At 44.5% G+C, this 25,039-nt stretch overlaps 2 pseudogenes; one reads left to right on the top strand and one right to left on the bottom strand.

The window, feature by feature from the left end:
* Positions 1–25,039, top strand: part of LOC108410597 — an 83,421-nt pseudogene that overhangs the window by 18,506 nt on the left and 39,876 nt on the right.
* On the bottom strand, positions 3,304–24,342 carry LOC119262037 (annotated as a pseudogene).

The raw sequence follows: 25,039 nt of genomic DNA on the forward strand, positions 1-25,039 counted from the left end.
ATTAATGTAAATAAAATTAAATTTATGTAAATTAAAAAAAAAATTTTTTAAACATAATTAAAACAATAGATTTAAAAGAAGTTAATCAAATTTAAAAGAAGGAGATAAAAAATTAGAATAAAAATAAGAAACATGATTAAAACAATAGATATAAAGAAGTTAAATGAATGAGCATAAGAGTGCCGTTACAGGATAAATGTGGATTAAACTGAGCTGAAGGCCTGCTCAAACATGTAGGTTTTCATTCTGGATTTAAAAGTGTCTAGTGTTGGGGCTCTTCTAATACTCTCTGTCAACTGCTTCCATTTCAGAGCAGCGTAGTAGCTAAATGCCGCCTCTCCGTGTTTAGTTTTTACCTTAGGCTGCACTAACTGACCAGTTCCTGATGATCTGAGAGTTCTGCCTGGCTCATATTGCTGGAGCACATCTAATAAATATACTGGTCCTGCACCATTAAGACATTTATAGACCAGTAATAGTACCTTAGTGTCTATCCTGTAACATACTGGTATCCAGTGTAGGGATTTAAGGATAGGAGTGATGTGCTCCCTTCTTTTACTCCTAGTGAGAACTCTGGCAGCTGCGTTTTGAATCAGCTGAAGCTGTTTGATTGTCTTTTTTGGGAGTCCAGTTAGGAGCCCATTACAGTAATCAATCCTACTAGAAACAAAGGCGTGGATGAGTTTCTCCAGGTCTGCTTTAGCCAGAAAATCTCTGATTTTGTTGATGTTTTTGAGGTGATAGAAAGCTGATTTGGTGACAGCTTTGACATGACTGTTAAAAGTGAGATCAGAGTCCATTTGTACACCAAGGTTACGTACTAGTTCTTTAGATTTTAGGCCTCTCGAATCTAGATAGGCAGCTAGTCTGTGTCTTTCATTGCTATTCCCAAATAAAATATTCTCTGTTTTATCTTTATTCAACTGCAGAAACTTCATCCATTTGTTTATGTGCTCAAGGCATTTGCACAGTGAGTCTAGGGGACCGTAGTCATTTGGGCAGAGAGCCATGTAGATCTGAGTGTCATCTGCATAGTTGTGGTAAGATATCCCATAAGTATGCATGATTTCACCTAGAGGAATCATATATAAATTAAATAAGAGTGGCCCAAGAATTGAACCCTGGGGTACACCACAGGTCACTGGCACAATCTCAGAAACATTACCTTCCATCTCCACAAAGAAGCTCCTTCCTTGAAGGTATGAACGGAACCATTTTAGGACAGTTCCTGAGAGTCCAACCCAGTTCTCAAGTCTATCTATGAGAATTTTGTGGTCAATGGTGTCAAAGGCAGCGCTGAGATCAAGCAGTAGTAGAACAGACATGTTTCCTGAGTCTGTATTTAGGCGATTGTCATTGATAACCTTAATTAGTGCAGTCTCAGTACTATGATTAGGTCGGAAGCTTGACTGAAATTTGTCTAGACAGCTATTTGTGGACAGAAAGTGCATAATTTGCTTGAAGACAATTTTTCCTATTATTTTTCCAATGAATGGTAGATTAGAAATTGGTCTATAACTATTTAACAGGCTTGTATCTAGTTTTCTTTTTCAAGAGAGGCTTCACAACTGCTGTTTTTAATGCACTCGGAAATACACCTGACATGAGTGAGGAATTTACTATTTGAAGAATGTTCACTAATATTGAGGAAAAGACATTCTTTAAAAACTTGGTTGGTAATGTATCAAGACTGCAAGTGGATGATTTGAGATGACTCACTGTATCAATTAAACCTTCTTCATTAATAACACTAAACTCGTCTCGTTGGTAGATGTAGGCATACAGATAGCTTGTCTGATGGTGTGGATTCTAGTATAAAAAAAATTTGCAAACTCATTACATTTCTCAGTTGAAACTAGCTCAGGGGCCATATATGTAGGTGGGTTTGTTAGTCTGTCAACCATAGTGAAAAGCACTTGTCTATTGTTAACATTATTGTTAATAATGCTAGAGAAGAAGGACTGTCTAGCTTTGCACATTATTCTATTGTAATCACACAGCCTATCTTTGAAAATCTCTTTATGTATGTGAAGGTTGGTTTTACGCCATCTGCACTCAGCCTTTCTGCATTCTCTCTTTTGGTGCTGAACTGCAGGATCATTTCTCCATGGAGCTTTCTGCTTGCATTGCATGGTTTTAACTCTAACTGGTGCAATCTGATCCAAAACACTGGCAGTTTTTGAGTTGAAACTTTCCAGCAGAGTATCAACAGAGCCAGATGGTTGGCAAGGTGAAGAGCACATTTTGGTAACAAAAAGTGCAGCTGTCCTGTCATGTATCTGTCTATTCTTAAACCTAACTTGCCTGGCACTGCTGTGGATTGAAGTCCACATTTAAAAAAATACACAGTAGTGATCAGACAATGCAACATCCTTAATAGAGGCTGAAATGTTAAGACCCTTTGAGATAACCACATCCAAAGTGTGACCATGGCAATGTGTGCTTCCAGTCACATGCTGAGAAAGTTCAAAAGATTCAAGTACATCATAGAGTTCTTTGGCATAATGGCGTAATTATCCTTGTGATTATCAATATGAATGTTGAAATCACCAGCAATAACAAAATGATCAAATTCAGTAGAAAAGATAACATATCTGTGAAGTCATCAATAAAATTAGCATTGTACCTTGGAGGTCTGTAGACAGTTACTAATAATATTCTTTGTGCCCCTTTTAAAATCATACCTAAATATTCAAAAGATGTGAAATCACCAAGTGGTAACTGCTTGCATTGGAAAGTATCATTAAACAGCATTGCTACACCTCCACCTTTCTTGCCGGTGCGTGAAACATTTAAAAAGTTAAAGTTTGGTGGAGCCGTCTCAGTTAACACAATATCAGCACTATATGAGTTTAACCATGTCTCTGTTAAAAGCATAAAATCAAGCCCGTGAGTTGTAATTAAATCATTAATTATATAAGACTTGTTTGTAAGAGATCTGATATTTAGTAGAGCTAACTTAATAACCTGTGCACTTTGTTTCAAAGACTGTGAGTTACTTCTAACATACTGCAGGTTGGATGTATTCACAGTATCTGACCTAAACTCCTTGTTCTTTCTGCTTCTGATAAGAACTGGAATGGGAGAGATAATTGGGACACAGGGTCCATGCTTGTTTTGGAAACAAGTACTGCTGATATCATCACTGTAGCAGCACGGACCCAAAAGATGTCAATTTCCTGGATTACATGGGGTGGCCTGTTCCTTTACGGTGGTGGAGAGTGGGTGGAGCTCCTGCTGGTGATGAGCTTGCGAGCGGAGCTGTCTATCTGATGGTTTATGAGCTTGTTTTTTCCTTTGAGGTTATGGGGGAGATTTGTTTAATAAATCATCAATTTGGCTGAGCTTAATTTTGGCCCCTTTCACTAACTCCTTGATTGGGGTGTGTGGTGGTGATGAGGAGAGGGGTTGCTGGGTCCTTGAGGCAGTAGGTGACTGTGGAGAAGTTGAGGTGATTTTCTGCTGTACCTGAGGACTCGCTGACAGTGAAAGCGTCAGTCTTGTCCCTACAGATACGAGCTTCTCCATGGTTTCTGGGAAGTTCAGGTGAGGTGATGAAGAAGTGGAGGTGGAGGATGGGGTAGAGATGGAGGATGGTGTGGATTGTTTATTCAGTTGTGGTGTTTCAGGCAGCTGATACAGCACAACATGGCTCCCATCTGATAACTCCTCATCCTCTTTGGGGGGAGGATGTTGTGTCTCTGTAGTGGTGACAGTGTCCTTGGGTGTTATCGCTGACGTGTCTTCACCAGTGGAAACAGAGAAGTTATACAGAGAGAAAAAGAATGTTTACCATCAGAATAACACTGTTTAAATGATCAGGATCAGATGGACACGTGAGTAAAGACGGCACAAACTATACACTCATGTTACAATATGTCTGTGTTACTATTTTAGAAACTGTTTTTATTTTGTGCAGATCATCAGCCCTGTAAAAAAACAGCCATTAGGGGTGTACTTTGTGTACTTCTGGTGCCGGACCCAAGCCCGGATAAATGGTGAGGGTTGCGTCAGGTAGGGCATCCGGCGTAAAACTTGTGCCAAAACTATCATGCAGATCACAAATATTATTGCCATACCGGATCGGTCGAGGCCCGGGTTAACAACGACCGCCTCCGGTGCTGTTGACCAGCAGGGTGCCGATGGAAATGGGTGGTTGGTTAGTGTAGTGGTGTAGACTGGGGTTCAATCCCAGGAGTACTTTGAAGAACTAATGAATGAGGAAAACGAGAGAGAGAGGAGGACAACGGGGGGAGAGATTGTGGATCAGGAAGTGCAGAGAATTAGTAAAGTGGAAGTGAGGGCAGCATTAAAAAGGATGAAGAATGGAAAGGCAGTTGGTCCAGATGACATACCTGTGGAAGTGTGGAGATGTTTAGGAGAGAAGGCAGTGGACTTTTTAACCAGGTTGTTTAACAAAATCCTGGAGAGTGAGAGGATGTGTGATGAGCGGAGAAGCAGTGTATTGGTCCCCATTTTTAAGAACAAGGGTGATGTGCAGAGCTGCAGTAACTACAGAGATATAAAGTTGATGAGCCACACCATGAAGGTATAGGAAAGAGTTGTTGAAGCAAGGCTAAGGTGAGAGGTTCAGATTAGTGAGCAGCAGTTTGGTTTCATGCCCAGAAAGAGTACCACAGATGCAATTTCTGCGTTGAGAGTGTTGGTAGAGAAGTACAGAGAAGGTCAGAAGGAGCTGCATTGTGTCTTTGTGGATCTAGAGAAGGCATATGATAGGGTGCCAAGAGAGGAACTGTGGTACTGTATGAGGAAATCAGGTGTAGCTGAAAAGTAGGTTAGGGTGGTGCAGGACATGTATGAGGATAGTGAGACAGTGGTGATGTGTGCAGTTGGAGTGACAAATGGTTTCAAGGTGAAGGTAGGGTTACATCAGGGATCAGCGTTGAGCCCCTTCTTGTTTGCAATGGTGATGGACAGGTTGACAGATAAGGTCAAGCAGGAGGCTCCATGGACCATAATGTTTGCAGATGACATTGTAATCTGTGGTGAGAGTAGAGAGCAGGTGGAAGAGAATCTGGAGAGGTGGAGGATTGCACTGGAGAGGAGAGGAATGAAGGTCAGTAGAGACAAGATGGAATACATGTGTGTGAATGAGAGGGAGGCAGGTGGAAAGGTGAAGATGCAAGGAGTAGAGGTCGTAAAGGTGGATGACTTCAAATATCTTGGGTCAACCATCCAGACCAATGGACAGTGTAGAAAAGAGGTGAAGAAGAGGGGGCAGGCAGGATGGAGTGGGTGGAGACGGATGTCAGGGCTGATGTGTGACAGAAGGATAGCAGCAAGAGTGAAAGGGAAGGTTTACAAGACAGTAGTGCGTCCTGCTATGATGTATGGTTTGGAGATTGTGGCTCTGTCTAAAAGACAGGAGGCTGAGCTGGAGGTGGCGGAGATGAAGATGCTGCCATTTTCGTTGGGAGTGACAAGGCTGGACAAGACTAGAAATCAGCAGATCAGAGGGACAGTGAAGGTGGAGCAGTTTGGAGATAAAGCCAGAGAGGCCAGGTTGAGATGGTTTGGACATGTGTTGAGGAGGAATAGTGGATATATTGGGCAAAGAATGTTGGAGATGGAGCTGCATGGTAGAAGTAGAAGAGGTAGACCTCAGAGAAGGTTTATGGATGTAGTTAAGGTGGACATGGAGATGGTTGGTGTGAAAGTAGAGGAGGCTATGGATAGGGCAAGATGGATACAGATGATCTGCTGTGGTGACCCCTAAAGGGAGCAGCCGAAAGAAGACGAAGAAGAAGAAGAAGAAGAAGAAGAAGAAGAAGAAGAAGAAGATCAGCCCTGTAAAAGGTTTTGAAGAAAAAATCTTTATTTATTAACATGACTCTCTCTCTCTGATCTGTCAGTTCATTATTAATGAACGGCATTTTCAGATAGAATCTCAGTATAAACAGACAGAAGAACTGATCATCTCTATAATCCTGATCATCATTATCAATAATGTGACACTTCATGGACTCATAGCTGAGATCAGGTGAGTCTGGTCTCTCTGAATCACCCTGATGCATAACAACAGAGGATACTGGAGCCATATATGCACAAAATACACTGCTCAAAAAAATAAAGGGAACACTTAAACAACACAATATAACTCCAAGTAAATCAAACTTCTGTGAAATCAAACTGTCCACTTAGGAACCAACACTGATTGACAATCAATTTCACATGCTGTTGTGCAAATGGAATAGACAACAGGTGGAAATCATTGGCAATTAGCAAGACACACTCAATAAAGGAGTGGTTCTGCAGGTGGGGACCACAGACTACTTCTCAGTACCTATGCTTTCTGGCTGATGTTTTGGTCACTTTTGAATGTTGGTGGTGCTTTCACACTCGTGGTAGCATGAGACGGACTCTACAACCCACACAAGTGGGTCAGGTAATGCAGCTCATCCAGGATGGCACATCAATACGAGCGGTGGCAAGAAGGTTTGCTGTGTCTGTCAGCGTAGTGTCCAGAGGCTGGAGGCGCTACCAGGAGACAGGCCAGTACACCAGGAGACGTGGAGGCGGCCGTATGAGGGCAACAACCCACCAGGACCGCTACCTCTGCCTTTGTGCAAGGAGGAACAGGAGGAGCACTTCCAGAGCCCTGCAAAATGACCTCCAGCAGGCCACAAATGTGCATGTGTCTGCACAAACAGTTAGAAACCGACTCCATGAGGATGGTATGAGGGCCCGACGTCCACAGATGGGGGTTGTGCTCACAACCCAACACCGTGCAGGATGCTTGGCATTTGCCAGAGAACACCAGGATTGGCAAATTCGCCACTGGTGCCCTGTGCCCTTCACAGATGAAAGCAGGTTCACACTGAGTCTGGAGACGCCATGGTGAGCGATCTGCTGCCTGCAACATGACCGGGTTGGCAGTAGGTCAGTAATGGCGTGGGGTGGCATTTCTTTGGAGGGCCGCACAGCCCCTCCATGTGCTCGCCAGAGGTAGCCTGACTGCCATTAGGGACCGAGATGAGATCCTCAGACCCCTTGCGAGACCATATGTTGATGCCGTTGGCCCTGGGTTCCTCCTAATGCAGGACAATGCTAGAGCTCATATGGCTGGAGTGTGTCAGCAGTTCCTGCAAGATGAAGGCATTGAAGCTATGGACTTTCCTGCCCGTTCCCCAGACTTGAATCCAATTGAGCACATCTGGGACATCCAACCACCAACGTCACGTTGCACCACAGACTGTCCAGGAGTTGGAGGATGCTTTAGTCCAGGTCTGGGAGGATATCCCTCAGGAGACCATCCACCACCTCATCAGGAGCATGCCTAGACGTTGTAGGGAGGTCATACAGGCACGTGGAGGCCACACACAATACTGAGCCTCATTTTGACTTGTTTTAAGGACATCACATCAAAGTTGGATTAGCCTGTAGTGTGTTTTTCCACTTTAATGTTATGTGTGACTCCAAATCCAGGCCTCTATTGGTTAATAAATTTGATTTCCACTGATGACTTTTGTGTGAAGTATTCAATGAGGATATTTCATTCATTCAGATCTAGGACCTGTTATTTGAGTGTTCCCTTTATTTTTTTGAGCAGTGTATATATAATATACACTACATAGTTTAAAATGTGTGTATTTATAGTAAATTTTAGGAGTTTATTATGGTACTACAGTAAACGAGTCTTCCATAGGGCAACTACAGGACAAACAAACGAGTCTTCCACAAGGCAACTACAGCACAAACAAACAAGTCTTCCACAGCTAAACTACAGCACAAACAAACGAGTCTTTCACAGCGCAACTACAGCACAAACAAACGAGTCTTCCACAGCTAAACTACAGCACGAACAAACGAGTCTTCCACAGCTAAACTACAGCACGAACAAACGAGTCTTCCACAGATAAACTACAGCGTAAACAAACAAGTCTTCCACAGCTAAACTACAGCACAAACAAACGAGTCTTTCACAGCGCAACTACAGCACAAACAAACGAGTCTTCCACAGCTAAACTACAGCACGAACAAACGAGTCTTCCACAGATAAACTACAGCATAAACAAACAAGTCTTTCACAGCTAAACTACAGCACAAACAAACAAGTCTTTCACAGCTAAACTACAGGACAAACAAACGAGTCTTCCACAGCTAAACTACAGCATAAAGGAACAAATGAGTCTTCCACAGTGCAACTACCGCACGAACAAACGAGTCTTCCACAGCTAAACTACAGCACAAACAAACGAGTCTTCCACAGCTAAACTACAGCACAAACAAACAAGTCTTCCACAGCTAAACTACAGCACGAACAAACGAGTCTTCCACGGCTAAACTACAGCACGAACAAACGAGTCTTCCACAGCTAAACTACAGCATAAAGGAACAAACGAGTCTTCCACAGCTAAACTACAGCACGAACAAACGAGTCTTCCACAGCTAAACTACAGCATAAAGGAACAAATGAGTCTTCCACAGTGCAACTACTGCACGAACAAACGAGTCTTCCACAGCTAAACTACAGCACAAACAAACGAGTCTTCCACAGCTAAACTACAGCACGAACAAATGAGTCTTCCACAGCTAAACTACAGCACAAACAAATGAGTCTTCCACAGCTAAACTACAGCACAAACAAATGAGTCTTCCACAGATAAACTACAGCATAAACAAACAAGTCTTACACTCTGCAACTACAACACAAACAAGTCTTCCACAGCGCAACTACAACACAAACAAACAAGTCTTCCACAGCTAAACTACACTAAACTAAACTAGCCGTTAGCATCTTTACCCAGAATAAAAGTCTTTAAGAAGCTCCTATACTGAACTATTCATAAGCAAAACGTAGTTTTTCACACACAGAAAAGATTCGCCGAAAGAACGTCTGATGCTCTGAAAACTGCAACGTTTTGCTGGGTTTTGGCTGGGTTACCTGAGCATTAGCTTAGCTTCAGTTGGCTGACTTTATCAGACACTTTCAGCAGAACCTAAAACAGATCCCAGCAGCTGTTCCTCTCAGATCAGTGTGGTTCTCGTTGTTCTCCTCAGTAAACTGTGTGTGTTGATCCTCAGTCAATACCTCAGAGCTTTTCTCTGATCATGTCCTTCTCTTCTCTGAACATACGCTGCTCAACTTTCACTTTCACTTTAAACCGGTGATCCGATTCAGATCCGCCTCACCTGGGCGCACAAACCATACCCACTCAGCCACGAACAGCACAGAAAGCGCTGATCACTATGACTGATCGATGTTTACTGGAATTAAAATGATGTTTCACTGAATCTCAGTGGGGCCCTGTTTGAGTTAAGTGATACTTTTTAATCCCAAAAAATGGGGATTTCTCTGCATTTAACCCATCCGTGAAGTGAAACACCACACACACACACAGCGGTGGGCAGCCCTATCCAAGGCGCCCAGGGAGCAATTGGGGGTTAGGTGTCTTGTTCAAGGACACCTCAGTCATGGACCGTCAGTGCTGGGGATTGAACCGGCAACCTTCCGGTCACAGGACCTAACCTCCAGCCCACGACTGCCCCTTGGCATCATGCTCTTTCACCATTGAATGAATGAGTGAACAAGCAGATTTCTTTCTGATTAAGAACGATGTTCATAATAATCAAAAGCTGGATCTGTTGTTAGTGTGAAACAGACTGAAGACTGGCCTATATAACTATCCAGATGTGGACACACTGGAGAACACTTTTACTTTAACCCAGCAGAAACCTCCAGATCCATTTCTTCTGCCAAATACAGCTAAGAGAAGCTGCATAATGGACAACATAACGCTCATCATGACGGAGGAGCGCTGTGACTAGCCCTGTTTCACTCCATCAATCATCAGAGTCAAAGTCAGCTTCATTCTGATCAGCCGAGACTGTGAAACGTTTATCAGAACAGCTACTGTTCCCTCAATATCCAGTAGATGTCGCCAGAGTGGAGCTAATGACGCCTCCTATTGTTCGGCTTGGCATGTTGTCCCCGCTGTCATGCCGTACTTTCTGTGTACGTTTTAATAAGTTGAGTGTTGCTGAGATTCTCTATGAATGGACGCATTTTACAACAGTGTGTCCGACATCAGGCAGCGTTTTTTAGGGGGACGTCTGGCTCCTATCACCACCTCTGTGTAAAAACGTCCTCTCTAAGTGTTAGTTATCCATAATACAATCCGTTTATATTAGACACCTGTTCTGGAAACAACGTGAACACACAGAGAAACACTCGTCAGCTTCTTTATGTTGTTTCAGAGTATTAAATGAAAATAATAAGCTTTTAAAACAGTTTATTTTTATGCATATATTTTTTATCAGAAACACAGGAATAAAAGATTAAAATAATAATGAAATGTGAGACATAATAATTTTAATGATATCAACTCAGGTGCTCTAAAGACCCAGCACAGTAGTTTTCCTCCTTACTTCAAATGTTTAATTAGCAAGACGTCTGTGATTATCTTCATACTTCTGATTCAGTCCAGCTGAACTGAACTGAAAAAAAAAATTCTTTGACTCAACGGGCCTCACTTACCAAACTCAGTTGCTTCTACTGTACACATGCAGTTTGTTAGCTTTACTTTTGAAATAAATATGAGCAACACACAAATGTCATTATTTTCTGAACACATATGATAAAATATACGAAAGAATAATGGCAAATCAATTCCACATCCAGTTCAACTCAAATTCATCCATCTTATTTCAGGTCAGTAACTATATCATATTCTTCCTGAGCCGCATTTAACAGATCCTCACAGAGCAGAGATCTTTTGTCATTTTTGAACACAATTCATTATGTTTCTGCTGCTTTGTCTCTTTGTGGCCAGCTAAGAACTAAGACAGTTATGCTATACTATGTTATGCTAGCTAAGAATAAGGTTAGGTATCATAAATTAAGTGGTTTCTTCAGTCTAAAATTTGAAGGTACTCTCATGAACAAATTGCTAATGTTGTATATTTTAGAGACACGAAGACACCTGGTAAACTGTAACCTGCTTCATTAGCTGTTTGGAATCATAGCTGCATCTGGATCACTGTAAGGTAAAATTATGGATGGCAGCTCACCTCCTGAAGCTCAATCCTAGCAAGACTGAGCTGCTGTTCATCCCTGCAACTACAGGTCCTCATCGCGTTCTCGTCATCTCATTTGAGAACTCTCTGATTGTTCCGTCTGTAAAGGCAAGAATTCTTGGTGTGACTCTGGATGGCCAGTTATAGTTCTCGACTCGCAAACCTGACTCGGTCATGCAGGTTTCTCCTGTAAAACAACCGGAGGATCTGACCCTTTTTCACTTGAGAGGCCACCTAGGTACTATTTTAGTCTCTGGTCATCTCAAGACTCTCTTGGCTGGTCTACCCATGTGGCCATCAAGCCTCTGCAACTCATCCAGAATGCAGCAGCACAGCTCGTCTTCAATCTGCCCAGGTTTTTAAGGCCATTAAAAACACCTTCTGAGGGAGCATGCCACCACAGCCCCTTAATAAAGGCTTAGCCCCCCATACATAAATCTGTAGTGATGTCTCTGCTCAGAAGCTAAAGCAGAGTAAAGCTTATCTAATGTTGGAAAGATTTACCACAGCCCAAGATAAAAACAAGAAATGTCTGGAAAACACCCAATCATAGATCCCAGAAACTAAAAAGAGAAGAGCACAGTTGTAGCGGTAGGAGCGATCGAATCTACTTCACACATGACAGTTTAATTCGGTTACAAATCTGGGACATGAATTCCTTTGTAGTCAGGGATCTGAAAAGGTAGTTACAAAATCATCCACAAAGGATTCAATAATGAGCTTTATTATTCATTAACTAGTAAATAATGCATTACAAGGTAAAACATTGCACTAACCTCTCCATGGATCACCACCTTATCGTGGTGGAGAGGTTTGTGTGCTTGAAGGACCCTAGGAGCTATGTTGTCTGGAGCAAAAGCTCCTGGTAGGGTCTCCCATGGCAAACTGGTCCTAGGTGACAGGCCAGACAAAGTGTGATCCATAACCACCCCTATGAGGACAACAAAGCAGGACTCGTGTACCCTGCCCGGATCAGGGTTACCGGGGCCCCACCCTGGAGCCAGGCCTGGGGGAGGGGCTCGCCAGCGAGCGTCTGGTGGCCGGGCATTCACTCATGGTGCCCGGCCGGGCCCAGCCCGAAGGAGCTACATGAGTCCCCCCTCCCATCGACCCACCACCGATGGGAGGGGCAGTAGTAGGGGTGCGGTGCATTGTGGATCGGGCAGTGTCCGAAGGCGTGGGCCTTGTCGTTCTGATCCTCGGTTGCTGAAACTGGCTTTTGGAACTTGGAACGTTACCTCACTGGCAGGGAAGGAGCCTGAGTTGGTGCGCGAGGTCGAGAGATACCGGCTAGATATAGTCGGGCTCACCTCAACACACAGCTTGGGCTCTGGGTCCAATCTCCTTGAGAGGGGCTGGACTTTTTTCTTTTCTGGAGTTGCCCATGGTGAGAGGCGGCGGGCAGGTGTGGGCTTTCTCATAGCCCCTCGACTCGGCGCCTGTATGTTGGGGTTTTCCCCGGTGGACGAGAGGGTAGCTTCCCTACGCCTTCGGGTTGGGGAACGGGTCCTGACTGTTGTCTGTGCTTATGCACCGAACAGCAGTTCAGAATACCCAGCCTTCATAGAGTCCTTGGAAGGGGTGCTTGAAAGTGCTCCTCCTGGAGACTCGATTGTCCTACTGGGGGACTTCAACGCTCACGTGGGCAATGACAGTAAGACCTGGAGGGGTGTGATTGGGAGGAATGGCCTCTCTGATCTGAACCCGAGTGGTGTTCAGTTTTTGGACTTCTGTGCAAACCACAGTTTGTCCATAACGAACACCATGTTTGAACACAAGGATGTCCATAAGTGCACATGGCACCAGGACACCCTAGGCCGCAGTTCAATGATTGACTTTGTAGTCGTGTCAGCGGACTTGCGGCCATGTGTACTGGACACTCGGGTAAAGAGAGGAGCTGAGCTGTCAACTGATCACCACCTGGTGGTGAGTTGGATCAGGTGGTGGGGGAAGATGCCAGTCAGACCAGGCAAACCCAAACGTATAGTGAGGGTTTGCTGGGAACGTCTGGAGAACCTGTCAGATTGATCTTCAACTCACACCTCCGTCAGAACTTTGACCAGATATCGGGGGAGGTGGGGGACATTGACTCAGAATGGGCCATGTTCCGCTCCTCCATTGTTGAAGCGGCTGACTGTAGCTGTGGTCGCAAGGCAGTTGGTGCCTGTTGGGGCGGTAATCCTCGAACCCGGTGGTGGAAGGCAAAAACCCGGGTGTGGGAAGAGTTCGGTGAGGCCTTGGAAAGTGACTAAGTCGGCTCCGAAAAGATTCTGGCAAACCGTCAGGCGACTCAGAAGGGGAAAGCAGTGTGCCACTAGCACTGTATATAGTGGAGATGGTGTGCTGCTGACTTCGACTGAAGACGTCATTGGGCGGTGGAAGGAATACTTTGAGGACCTTCTCAATCCCACCAACATGTTCTCCAGTGAGGAGGCAGAGTCTGGGGACACGGGAATAGGCTTGTCCATTACTGAGGCCGAAGTCGCTAAGGTAGTTAAAAAGCTCCTTGGCGGCAGGGCTGCAGGGGTGGATGAGATCCGTCCCGAGTTCCTCAAGGCTCTGGATGTTGTGGGGCTGTCTTGGCTGACACGCCTTTTCAACATTGCATGGACATCGGGGGTGGTGCCACTTGATTGGCAGACTGGGGTGGTGGTGCCTCTTTTTAAAAAGGGGGACCGGAGGGTGTGTTCCAACTACAGGGGAATCACACTCCTCAGCCTCCCTGGTAAGGTCCATGCAAGGGTACTGGCTTATAGTCGAACCTCGGATTCAGGAGGAGCAGTGCGGGTTCCGCCCTGGTCGTGGAACACTGGACCAACTCTTTACCCTCTCCAGGATTCTCAAGGGTTCATGGGAGTTTGCCCAACCAGTCCACATGTGCTTTGTGGATTTGGAGAAGGCATTCGACTGTGTTCCCCGGGGTATTCTGTGGGAGGTGCTTCGGGAGTACGGGGTACATGGCTCTTTGCTACGAGCCATTCAGGCCCTGTACAAACAAAGCAGGAGCTTGGTTCGCATGGCCGGCAGTAAGTCAGACTTTTTCCCAGTGAGAGTTGGACGTCAGGGCTGCCCTTTGTCACCGATTCTATTCATAATTTTTATGGATAGAATTTCTAGGCGCAGTCAGGGGATGGAGGGTGTCCGGTTTGGTGACCTCAGGGTCACATCGCTGCTGTTTGCAGATGATGTGGTCCTATTGGGGACATCAGGCCGTGAACTTCAGCTTGCACTGGATCGGTTTGCAGCCGAGTGTGAAGCGGCCGGGATGAGGATCAGTACCTCCAAATCCGAGGCCATGGTTCTCACGCGGGAAAGGGTGGAGAGCCCTCTCTGGGTCGGGGATGAGCTCTTGCCTCAAGTGGAGGAGTTTAAGTATCTTGGGGTCTTGTTCACGAGTGATGGTACAAGGGAGCGGGAGATTGACAGGCGGATTGGTGCTGGGTCAGCAGTGATGCGGGCTCTTTACCGGTCTGTTGTGGTAAAGAAAGAGCTGAGCCATAAGGCAAGGCTCTCGATTTACTGGTCGATCTATGTTCCCACCCTCACCTATGGTCATGAGCTTTGGGTAATGACCGAAAGAACGAGATCGCGAATACAAGCGGCTGAAATGAGTTTCCTCCGCAGGGTGGCTGGACTCTCCCTTAGAGATAGGGTGAGAAGTTCGGTCATCCGGGAGGGACTCGGAGTAGAGCCGCTGCTTCTTCACGTCGAGAGGAGCCAGTTGAGGTGGTTCGGGCATCTTGTTAGGATGCCTCCTGGACGCCTCCCTTGGGAGGTGTCACAGGCAAGTCCACCGGGGAGGAGACCCCGGGGAAGACCCAGGACACGCTGGCGTGACTATATCGCCCAGCTGGCCTGGGAGCGCCTCAGAATCCCTCCCAGGGAGCTAGTGGAAGTGGCTGGGGAAAGGGAGGTCTGGGCTTCATTGCTCAGGATGCTGCCCCCGCGACCCGAACCCCGGAGAAGCGGAAGATGATGGATGGATGGATGGACATTGCACTAACTCATGTATTTAACTAATATACATATATGAATGAGATTATTTAAAGAACAAAAATAGAGGAAATGGTAAAAATAATCTCAACAGTTAACAAAACACATTCAGCATGCAAAGGCTAAACTAAAGCTCAAAGAAAGAAACCAGCAGGCCGAGAGAGAGAGAGGGAGAGAGAAGGATAAAGAGCCAAGCACAGTGTCAACTGTTTCTCAAAACATCCATCATTGCAGATACAATACAACAAAACAAATTTGAGGGAGAATATGCAGTACCACACTTTCTCAGTGGGTGTATTAAATTGAATTGAAGTGAACCATTTGTCACTGTGTTTTGCACACTGTGAAATTAGACCTCTGCATTTTACCCATCTGTGCAGTGAAACACCCACATACATGCATACTAGTGAACACACACTAAGTGGCAGTGAGCACACTTGCCTAGAGCAGTGGGCAGCCCTAACCACAGAGCCCGGGGAGCAGTTGGGGGTTAGGTGCCTTGCTCAAGGGTGCTTCAGTCATGGACTGTCAAAGGGCTCGAACCGGAAACCTTCCGGTCACAGGGCTGGTTCCCTAACCTCCAGCTAATTAACCAAAAGTTAATTTTATGCTTATCTTGTAGAAACAATGTAAAACAAAATTACAGTGTAAAACAAAAAACAGCTTGAAATCAATCCAGAAGTCACTTTTTTCCTGCAGGCCTTCACTCTTAAGATGTTATGTGTTTTGGTTGTTGGCCATTATTGCGCATTTCCAACACTATCCTGTGTGAATGCACTGGTGTCTTTTGAGATTACCCCTGTTGATTAAAACTCTTCCCACACTCTGAGCAGTGATATGGTTTCTCCCCTGTGTGAATGCGCTGGTGTATTTGGAGATTACCCTCTACAGTAAAACTCTTCCCACACTCTGAGCAGTGATACGGCTTCTCTCCTGCGCTGGAGTATTTTCAGAGAACTCTTTTGAGTAAAATTTGTCCCACACTCTGAGCAGTGATGTAGTTTTACTCCTGTGTGAATGTGCTGGTGTCTTTTGACATCACTCAGTTGAGTAAACGTCTGTCCACACTCTGAGCAGTGATACGGTTTCTTCCCTGTGTGAATGCACTGGTATATTTGAAGAGATCTCTGTACAGTAAAACTCCTCACACTCTGTGCAGTGATATGGTTTCTATCCTGTGTGAATGCACTGGTGTCTTTTGAGATTACCCTGTTGATTAAAACTCTTCCCACACTCAAAGCAGCGATACGGTTTTACTCCAGCATGAATGCGCTGGTGTATTTGGAGATTACTCTGTATAGTAAAACTCTTCCCGCACTCTGAGCAGTAATACGGTTTCTCCCCTGTGTGAACGCGCTGATGTATTTGGAGATTACTCTGTTGCCGAAAACTCTTCCCACACTCTGAGCAGTGATATGGTTTCTCTCCTGTGTGAATGCGCTGGTGTATTTTGAGAGAACTCTTTTGAGTAAAATTTGTCCCACACTCTGAGCAGTGATATGGTTTTACTCCTGTGTGAATGTGCTGATGTTACTGGAGAGAGCCCTGTTGCCTAAAACTCTTCCCACACTCTGAGCAGTGACACGGTTTCTCTCCTGTGTGAATGCGCTGGTGTGTCTTGAAATTACTCTGTACATTAAAACTCTTCCCACACTCTGAGCATTGATACAACTGCTCTCCTGTGTGAATGCGCTGGTGTATTTTCAGAGAACTCTTTTGAGTAAAATTTGTCCCACACTCTGAGCAGTGATATGGTTTTACTCCTGTGTGAATGTGCTGGTGTCTTTTGACATGACTCAGTTGAGTAAACGTCTGTCCACACTCTGAGCAGTGATACAGTTTCTTCCCTGTGTGAATGCGCTGGTGTATTTGGAGATCACTCTGTACAGTAAAACTCTTCCCACACTCTGAGCAGCAATACGGCTTCTCTCCTGTGTGAACACGTTGGTGTTTTTTGAGATTACCCTGTTGGTTAAAACTCTTCCCACACTCTGAGCAGTAATACGGTTTCTCTTTTGTGTGAATGCTCTGGTGTACTGAGAGATTACTCTGTACAATAAAACTCTTCCCACACTCTGAGCAGTGATACGGTTTCTCTCCTGTGTGAATGCGCTGGTGTTCTGTGAGAGCACTCTGTACAGTAAAACTACCCAGGATCCAAGCAGAAGTGATTTCTCTCCCAGAAGCGTTTGTAAGATGTGTTCACGTGGGGGGTACCAGATGATGTTTGCCGAGTACTTGAACGTCTACTGGATGCCATGTTCTCATACTTCATCTGTTTCAGCAGCTTAATATTCTTCTTGGTACAATTTCCTGATGTGTTTATGGAGGCACGTTTAGGCTGAGTATGAAAGTGCAGAAGTCTTGAAACAAGACATCATTCATTTCTGAAAATAGAAAAAAGAAAAATCAAAACTAAACTCGATGTGCAATGCAATAAAAGCAGTCTGATCAACATCATGAATGCTCCACTTACATCACTTGGCAGACTGTGTAAAGAAAGAATAAACTTCCATCTGATTTGGAAAAGCCAATAACCTTCTAACTCAAACACTGAATACGCATACAGACCAAAGTGTCATACCATCATGCTTATATATTTTGCATAATTTCCACTGAGTGTTACTGGATCCTCTGCTTTACAAGGTTGTTGGCGAACTGAAATGAGTTTTAGGGTTAGGCTTAGTAATAGCCATTGGCTCATCTACACAGCTGACTGAGGATAATTCCTTATTAGTCAACATTGGGGTAATTCTCAATTTCTCTTACAAAGCAATAGAAAAATATGTAAATCTCAATACTTCAGGCTTATAATTGTTTACTGTATGAAATGGCAGTACGAAAAAGACCAAGAATTATCTCTGAAAAAAACTGGTTGTGAACAGCCCATCAATGCAAAGTAAAACCCCTGACTCACTGTCGAAGACCTCCAAGATGATTTGGCTGGCACAGGCACAAATAACCTACTACAAAGACATCCTATATGTGGAAAGATTATCAGAAGGTAACATTACCTGTGATCTCATCACAAATGTCAATGTCTGGAATTTGCAAAAAACTTAGTGGCTGCCCAAACATTTGCACAAACATCACAATTTAATTTTAATTTCTTCCCCTCTAACATACAAACCTCATTTCCAGAAAAGTTGTGACATTTTTAAAAACGTGATAAAAACAAGAATCTGTGATTTGTTCGTTTTCTTTAAACCTTTTAGCCAACAAATGTCCAAAGAAATGACTTATTTTTTTGCTGCCCAAACTGACTGCATTTTGAAAATGAACAAATTTTGAATGCAATGCCCGCATTCGGCGCCGCTCCGGTTCTCGGGCCTTCGGCGCCGCTCTGTTTACCGGCTCCTTAGCCTGCTAACTAGCTAGCCACCATGCTAAAAACACTGAGCGCTGCTGCTCCGTCCAGCTCTCCGCGCGCAGCACTGACTGGTTTTCAGCGGTTTCTACTGACTTCTCGAGCAGGGCGGTCGTATTTACAACCGGCTCGCTTCACAAACAGCGTGCATCTTTATCTTTCATGATTATAACTTACCGAACCCGCTGCAGCTGCAGCGCCTGCCCGTCCGAGACTGGACCGCTCAGAGTTTGAATCCCAGCGCGGCTCCGTGATTCCGCGACCTCATTGGTTGTGCTTGAAGGCGGAGCTGACGATGCTGTGATTTGATTGGCTGTGACCGAGGGGGGCGGGATGCAGCCTGGCGAGCTGAGCAGCCTGTGGATCCACGTTCAGAGCGAACTTCTCCATCAGGACAGCGAGCTGCGTTTGGGGGAAGCTCTGAAGCGGAGACTCCGTCAGAGGTTAAAGAGCTGTAAGTGCCGCTTTAAGCTGCTTTCACTCCTGATATGTCAGCCTAACTGACTGACGAGTGTCTGTAAATGTCTGTTGGAGCCTCACTGATGGAGGTGCTGCTCGTCCTGCAGTGGTTTAGAGGAGGAGCTGCTGTGATCGGGGTTTGGGGATCTTCTGTGCGTCTCCACGCTGCGTTTATGAACGTCTGCCGTCTGAAATGTTCAGATAGTGGGTGTAAAATCCTCATGTCTGCGTGTTTGGCTGTCCCAGGTGGTGCTTTGTGAACGGGCTGTGTGTCTGAGCAGCAGCAGATGTGGCTTTTCCCTGTCTGTGTCTGATATGGAGGTGTTTTTAGAAGAACACACGGGTGATCATGTGATGGAGTGATACCTCTGTTTGTCTTCATTTGTAGGATGTGGATTAATCAGTCGCTGCTTAGTAGGATCTTAAAATGAGTGTTTATCCTGCAGCAAATGGCTCAACCAAGCTGGTCGTTGTTCTGGATGGACTGAGTCTCTCTAAGGTTGAAGCTGATCCGCTACATTACAGATATTTATTAATAAGATGAACTTAAACACAAGCAGACTTTACACTAACTTTAGCTGGTGTCAAAGAAATGACATTGGGTGCCTTTACTTGCACTCAATAATCCAGAAAATCTGATTTTGTCAGTAATCTGATCAACACGTTTAAATGCACTTGAGTGATCAGATACTGGGGTAATGCCAGATCTACATGAGTCAGACTGTAATCAGATTTCTGCTTTGCAGCCAGTCAATAAAGTCACTTTTTTTAAACATCGCACCACTTCACCTGAAGATATGAACATACGTCATTGAGAAGATAAACAATATTTAAATCCTTTATTTCTTGCTTGGTTTCTGCATCGCTCCAACACTTTTGCTGTGTCTCGCATGAGACTGAGGAATCCAATTTCTGCAGTTATCCAATTATTCAAAACGGTCATGTAAATGTCATACAATAATGGCATTATTGACAAAATCTGATTTTCTGCAGTTATTAGATTATTGAGTGCAAGTAGACGCACTCATAGTTGGTGGTTTATTTTCTGTTTATTGTATAATAGCCGCTGTTTATAATAATAATAGCCACGATGGCATTTAGCTAGTGTAAGTGTAGTAGTAGTAGTAGTAGTGTGGTCCACTCAGACTGGCACAACACACACTAACACGCCACCACATCAGGGTTACTGCAGTGCTGAGAATGACCCACCACCCAAATAGGACTTGCTCTGTGATCTTTTTGTATATTTGCAGCTTCTCAATTGTGTCTTTTTGGCACACGATTAGATGCAGTGTCTTGTTCACACTGTCAGTTGGGTTTGTTTGGTGTTTCACAAACAAACATTCTGACAATCGTGCTTTGAAAGAAGCACACTACTTTTCAAAAAGTAGCTAAAAAGTAGTGCAGTACTTTTTAAAAAGTAGCTAAATTGTAGCTAGCTGCGAATTTTGGGAAAGTAGCTACAAAGTAGCTAACTGCTAATTTTTCAATACCTATCCTAATCCTGTTACTGGGATATGGTGACTTATTTGTTTACTTCATCAGATGACAGTGGGACTATGGGAGCAGCAGTGAGCTGAAGCAGGCCGAGGCTGTTAGACTGTAATCATCTGGTGAGAGAGTCAGGTATAGCTGTGTGTCATCTACATAACTATGGTAATCGTTGGTGTCATTCTGTTGGAGTGATTGGGTGAAGAACAAAAAGAAGATGGTTCTTTATTTTTTCATTCCAGTCCAGCTTAGGTGAGCACCACCCAGCCTGAAGAATACAATGTTGGAAAGCTCCACATAATTTCAAAGACAGTCATTTTAGCACTGATTTGCTGCCCATGTTCTTGATAATGGAGTCACCCACGTTCAGTGTTTGATGCAGTGTTGGTGTCTGCCAAGAACAGTGGTGGACTGTAATGAGGTAAATGTAATTTGCTACTGTACTTAAGTAGTTTTTTTCATGTATCTGTATTTTACTGGAGTATTTCCATTTTTGGTGAATTTGCTTTTACTCCACTAGATTTCAAAGTCAAATATCTGACTTTTTACCCCACTACATTATGCAAAATTTGTTGTTCCTTTTGGTCTATGTGTGCATAAAAAACATATCATGTCAAAACAAAAGAAGAGTAAAGCCAGAGCACCAATCAGGACAGAGCAGTCACTTTGTTTAGAGCTGGTTTTGACCTGTTGGTCATACCGACCCAGTGCAGCACACGGTTCAACGTCAGCGCAACATTTACATTTACAGCATTTAGCAGACGCTCTTATCCAGAGCGACTTACAAGAAGTGCTTTGTCAATCTAGAGAAAGTATCTTTGCTAGTTACCAATAGCTTAGAGAAAAAGACAGTCCTGAGCTCAGATACTGCTAGAAACAAAATGTCACTGCAGACACCAAGAGAAAAAGAAACGGAGTTGAACGCAGAATTCAATGCAATACAATAACAATAAGATACAATACAATAAATAAAATAAGTGCAGCATAAATGATGAACTAACCTAACTTTGTGTAAATAGAGCACAATATAGCAATATGTCCACATATGCAGTCGTGACTGATGCGACCATTTCCATCCATCCATCCATCCATTTTCTAAGCCGCTTCTCCGTCAGGGTCGCGGGGGGATGCTGGAGCCTATCCCAGCAGTCTTCGGGCGGAAGGCAGGATACACCCTGGACAGGTCGCCAGTCCATCGCAGGGCAGACAGACACACACAGACAGTCACTCACACCTAGGGGCAATTTAGCATGTCCAATTGGCCTGACTGCATGTCTTTGGACTGTGGGAGGAAACCGGAGAACCCGGAGGAAACCCACGCAGACACGGGGAGAACATGCAAACTCCACACAGAAAGGACCCTGGCCGCCCGGTCGGGGAATCGAACCCAGGCCCTCCTCGCTGTGAGGTGACAGCGCTACCCACTCCAAGCCACTGCCTGTTTTCACAGCTGCCGAGTGGAAGGAGGCTTAGAAGCTTGAAGACCAGATCTAACCGGTTCCGAGACAGCTTCTTCCCCCAGGCGACCAGACTGTGGAACAGACAGTAGAACAGTGTTCTGCCCTACCCACCCCATTGCCACCCCATACGAACTCAATGCACTCTGCACTTTACCCTGCACTCCACTACTTTACTTTACACTGCACATTTGGACTCATTCTCTACCATGCACTTTACTCTAAGTTACTCTAAGTCAACTACTGGACTATCTCCGCACTCACACACATACATAGATTATTGCACATGTACACAGCATTGCAGTATCTATATTTTATGACTTTTTACCTCACATTCAGTGCAATAAGATTATGTATATAATGTATGTCTGTGTATATTGTTTAAGTTAGTTTATTGTATATTGTATATCGTATATATATATATATATATATAATATAAATTTTATATATACAAAACATTATTTTAATTTATATGTATATATATATATATATATATATATATATATATATATATATATATATATATATATATATTTTTTTTTTTTTTTTTTTTTTTCTACTTAATTTTTTTCTAATTATTATGACTACTATTATTACTATTTTCTCTCACCATTCTGCTCCATGTTGTAAATACTGTCGCTGCATTCAGTGGGAACTTGCACCCAAGTTTTTCACTCACCTGTACTACTGTACTCTTGTGATGTGACAATAAATCTGTGATTTATTTATATGTGATCTCTTTGATTTGATTTGATTTGAACAGTCTGCGAGACGGTGAAAAGCTGGTCCATTGTTCCACGGCCAGGATGGAATCCGCATTGTTCCTCCTCAATCTGAGGTTCAACTATCAGTTGGAGTCTCCTTTCCAGCACCTTGGCATAGACTTTCCCAGGGAGGCTGTGATAGCCCGATAGTTGGAAAACACTCTCCAGTCCCCTTTTTAAAAAATGGGGACAATCACACCGGTCTGCCAGTCCAAGGGTACTGTTCCTGAGGTCCATGCAATATTGCAGAGGCACGTCAGCCACGACAGCCCCAAAACATCCAGAGCTTTAAGCAAATCCCCCCCGGTGCCTTGCCACTGAGGAGCTTGCCAACTACCTCAGTGACCTCCACCACGGAAATGGAGGTTCCGGCTCTGACTCCTGTTACTCCTGTTAGGGAGGCATGTCCCCCAGATGAAGGAGTTCTTCAAAGTGCTCCTTCCACCGACCGACAATTGCCGAATACAGCTTGGGCACAGCCACCCCAACCACTCCTGAGTCGCTTGACAGTTGTCCACAACCTCCTTGAAGCTGACTGGAATTCGTTTTCCATGACTTCGCCAAACTCCTCCCACAGCCTGGATTTTGCTTCTGCCACCATTGCGGCTGTCACCTTTTTCGCCTGTCAGTACCTCTCTGCTGAGTGGGTAGTCCTTCGGGCCATCCAGTCCCTAAAGGCCTCTTTCTTCAGCTTGATGGCCTCCCTCACCACTGTTGTCTACCAGGGCATTCTCGGGTTACCGCCCCGACAGGCACCCACAAGCTTTTGGCCACAGCTATGCATGGCAGCTTCCACAATGGAATTTTTGATCAGGGTCCATTCAGACTCCATGTCCCCTACCTCCCCTGGGACATGAGAAAAGCTCTCCCGGAGGTGCGAGTTCAAATAATTCCGAACAGGGGCCTCCGACAGTCGTTCCCAGCACACCCTCACTATTCACTTGGGCGTACCAGGTCTGACCATCAGTTTTCCTTGCCATCTGATCCACCTCTCTTTACCCAAGTGTCCAGAACATACAGTCCCAAGTCAGATGAAACGACAACAAAGTTGATCATTGATCTCTGATCCAAGGAGCTTTGGTACCATGTACATTTATGAACATCCTTGTGTTCAAACTTGGTGTTTGTTATGGACAATCCATGCCAAGCACAGAAGTCCAATAACAATTTACCATTCGGGTTTAGATCGGGCAGGCCGTTCTTCCCAATCACGCCTCTCCAGGTCTCCCATTCATTGCCAACATGAGCATTGAAGTCCCCCAGTAAGATTATGGAGTCTATAGGTGGGACCCTTTCCAGAACCCTGCCCACTCGCTTCAAGAAGGTCGAATACTCTGACCTGTTTGGTGCATAAGTACACACAACAGGTCAGAGTTTTCCTCTCTGCAATTTTAATTCGCATTGAGGTGACCCTCTTGTCCACCGGGACAAACTCCTCTCACCCTGTGCAACCCCTGAGTAGGAGAGGGACCAACACCTATTAAGGAGTTTGGTTCCAGAGCTGACTCACTTCCGCACAAGCTCCGGCTCCTTCCCCCTCAGTTAGGTTACATTCCATGTGCTAAGAGCCAGTTTCTGCCGCAAGGGCCCCCCCGCTACCCCATGCTGGAACCACATGGTCCCCCCACATTGCCTCTTCGGGCTGAAACCGGCCGGGTTACATGGGTTGCCCAGCCACCAGGCGCTCGCCGGGGGACACTACCCCTGGGCCTGGCTCCAGTGGTAGGTCCTGGTGACCCTCTCTTGGGCAGGGTACATGGTATTCTGTGCCCATTTTTCACGGTGGGTTTTTTTTTTTTTTTGTATATGAGGTAGAGTTCCATTCTAATGGTCAGTGATCCACACTTCTGCAGTATGTTCACTCAAACAGCCCAGACAGGATAAATTAAGTCCACTGAGCTGCAGTCTCTACTTTTATACTCTGATTAATCTTTAGTGAGATTAACTTGCATCACACAGTGAAGTGTTTGATTAATCAAACACATCCATAATATTAAATTGTCTGTTTTGTACAGTAATGTATTAAAGTCTTAGGTCAGACTAGAATCAGCCATTTCTGAGACTCTAATAGTTTAATGCATGTTTGTCAGCGTTTGTGGCTCCAGACTGAACTGATAACCCTAAATGCTAAACTCCATCATGGAGAGAACAGCAACAGATCTGATCCAGGTTAACTGATCTGAACTAGATTAACTCAGGATTACATAAGCAGTACTTTACTAGAATTGAATCAGTAATTTCAACAGATTAGTAAACCAAAAAAAATCAGTGAGGACAGTTATGATGTTTTACAGGGATCCTTGGAAGGGGTCTTCACAATGTTTAATTTTTTCAAGATTCAAGAGTTTTATTGTCATATGCACAGCAGAACAGGTAGTTACACTGTACAATCAAATTCTTACTTTGCTGATCCTCCATTCATCAAATATAATCTCAATAATATAACCGCAAGTGGCAATCTGTGGGGTCCA

This window comes from Pygocentrus nattereri, chromosome 22, assembly GCF_015220715.1.
Source record: "Pygocentrus nattereri isolate fPygNat1 chromosome 22, fPygNat1.pri, whole genome shotgun sequence".
Lineage (NCBI taxonomy): Eukaryota > Metazoa > Chordata > Actinopteri > Characiformes > Serrasalmidae > Pygocentrus > Pygocentrus nattereri.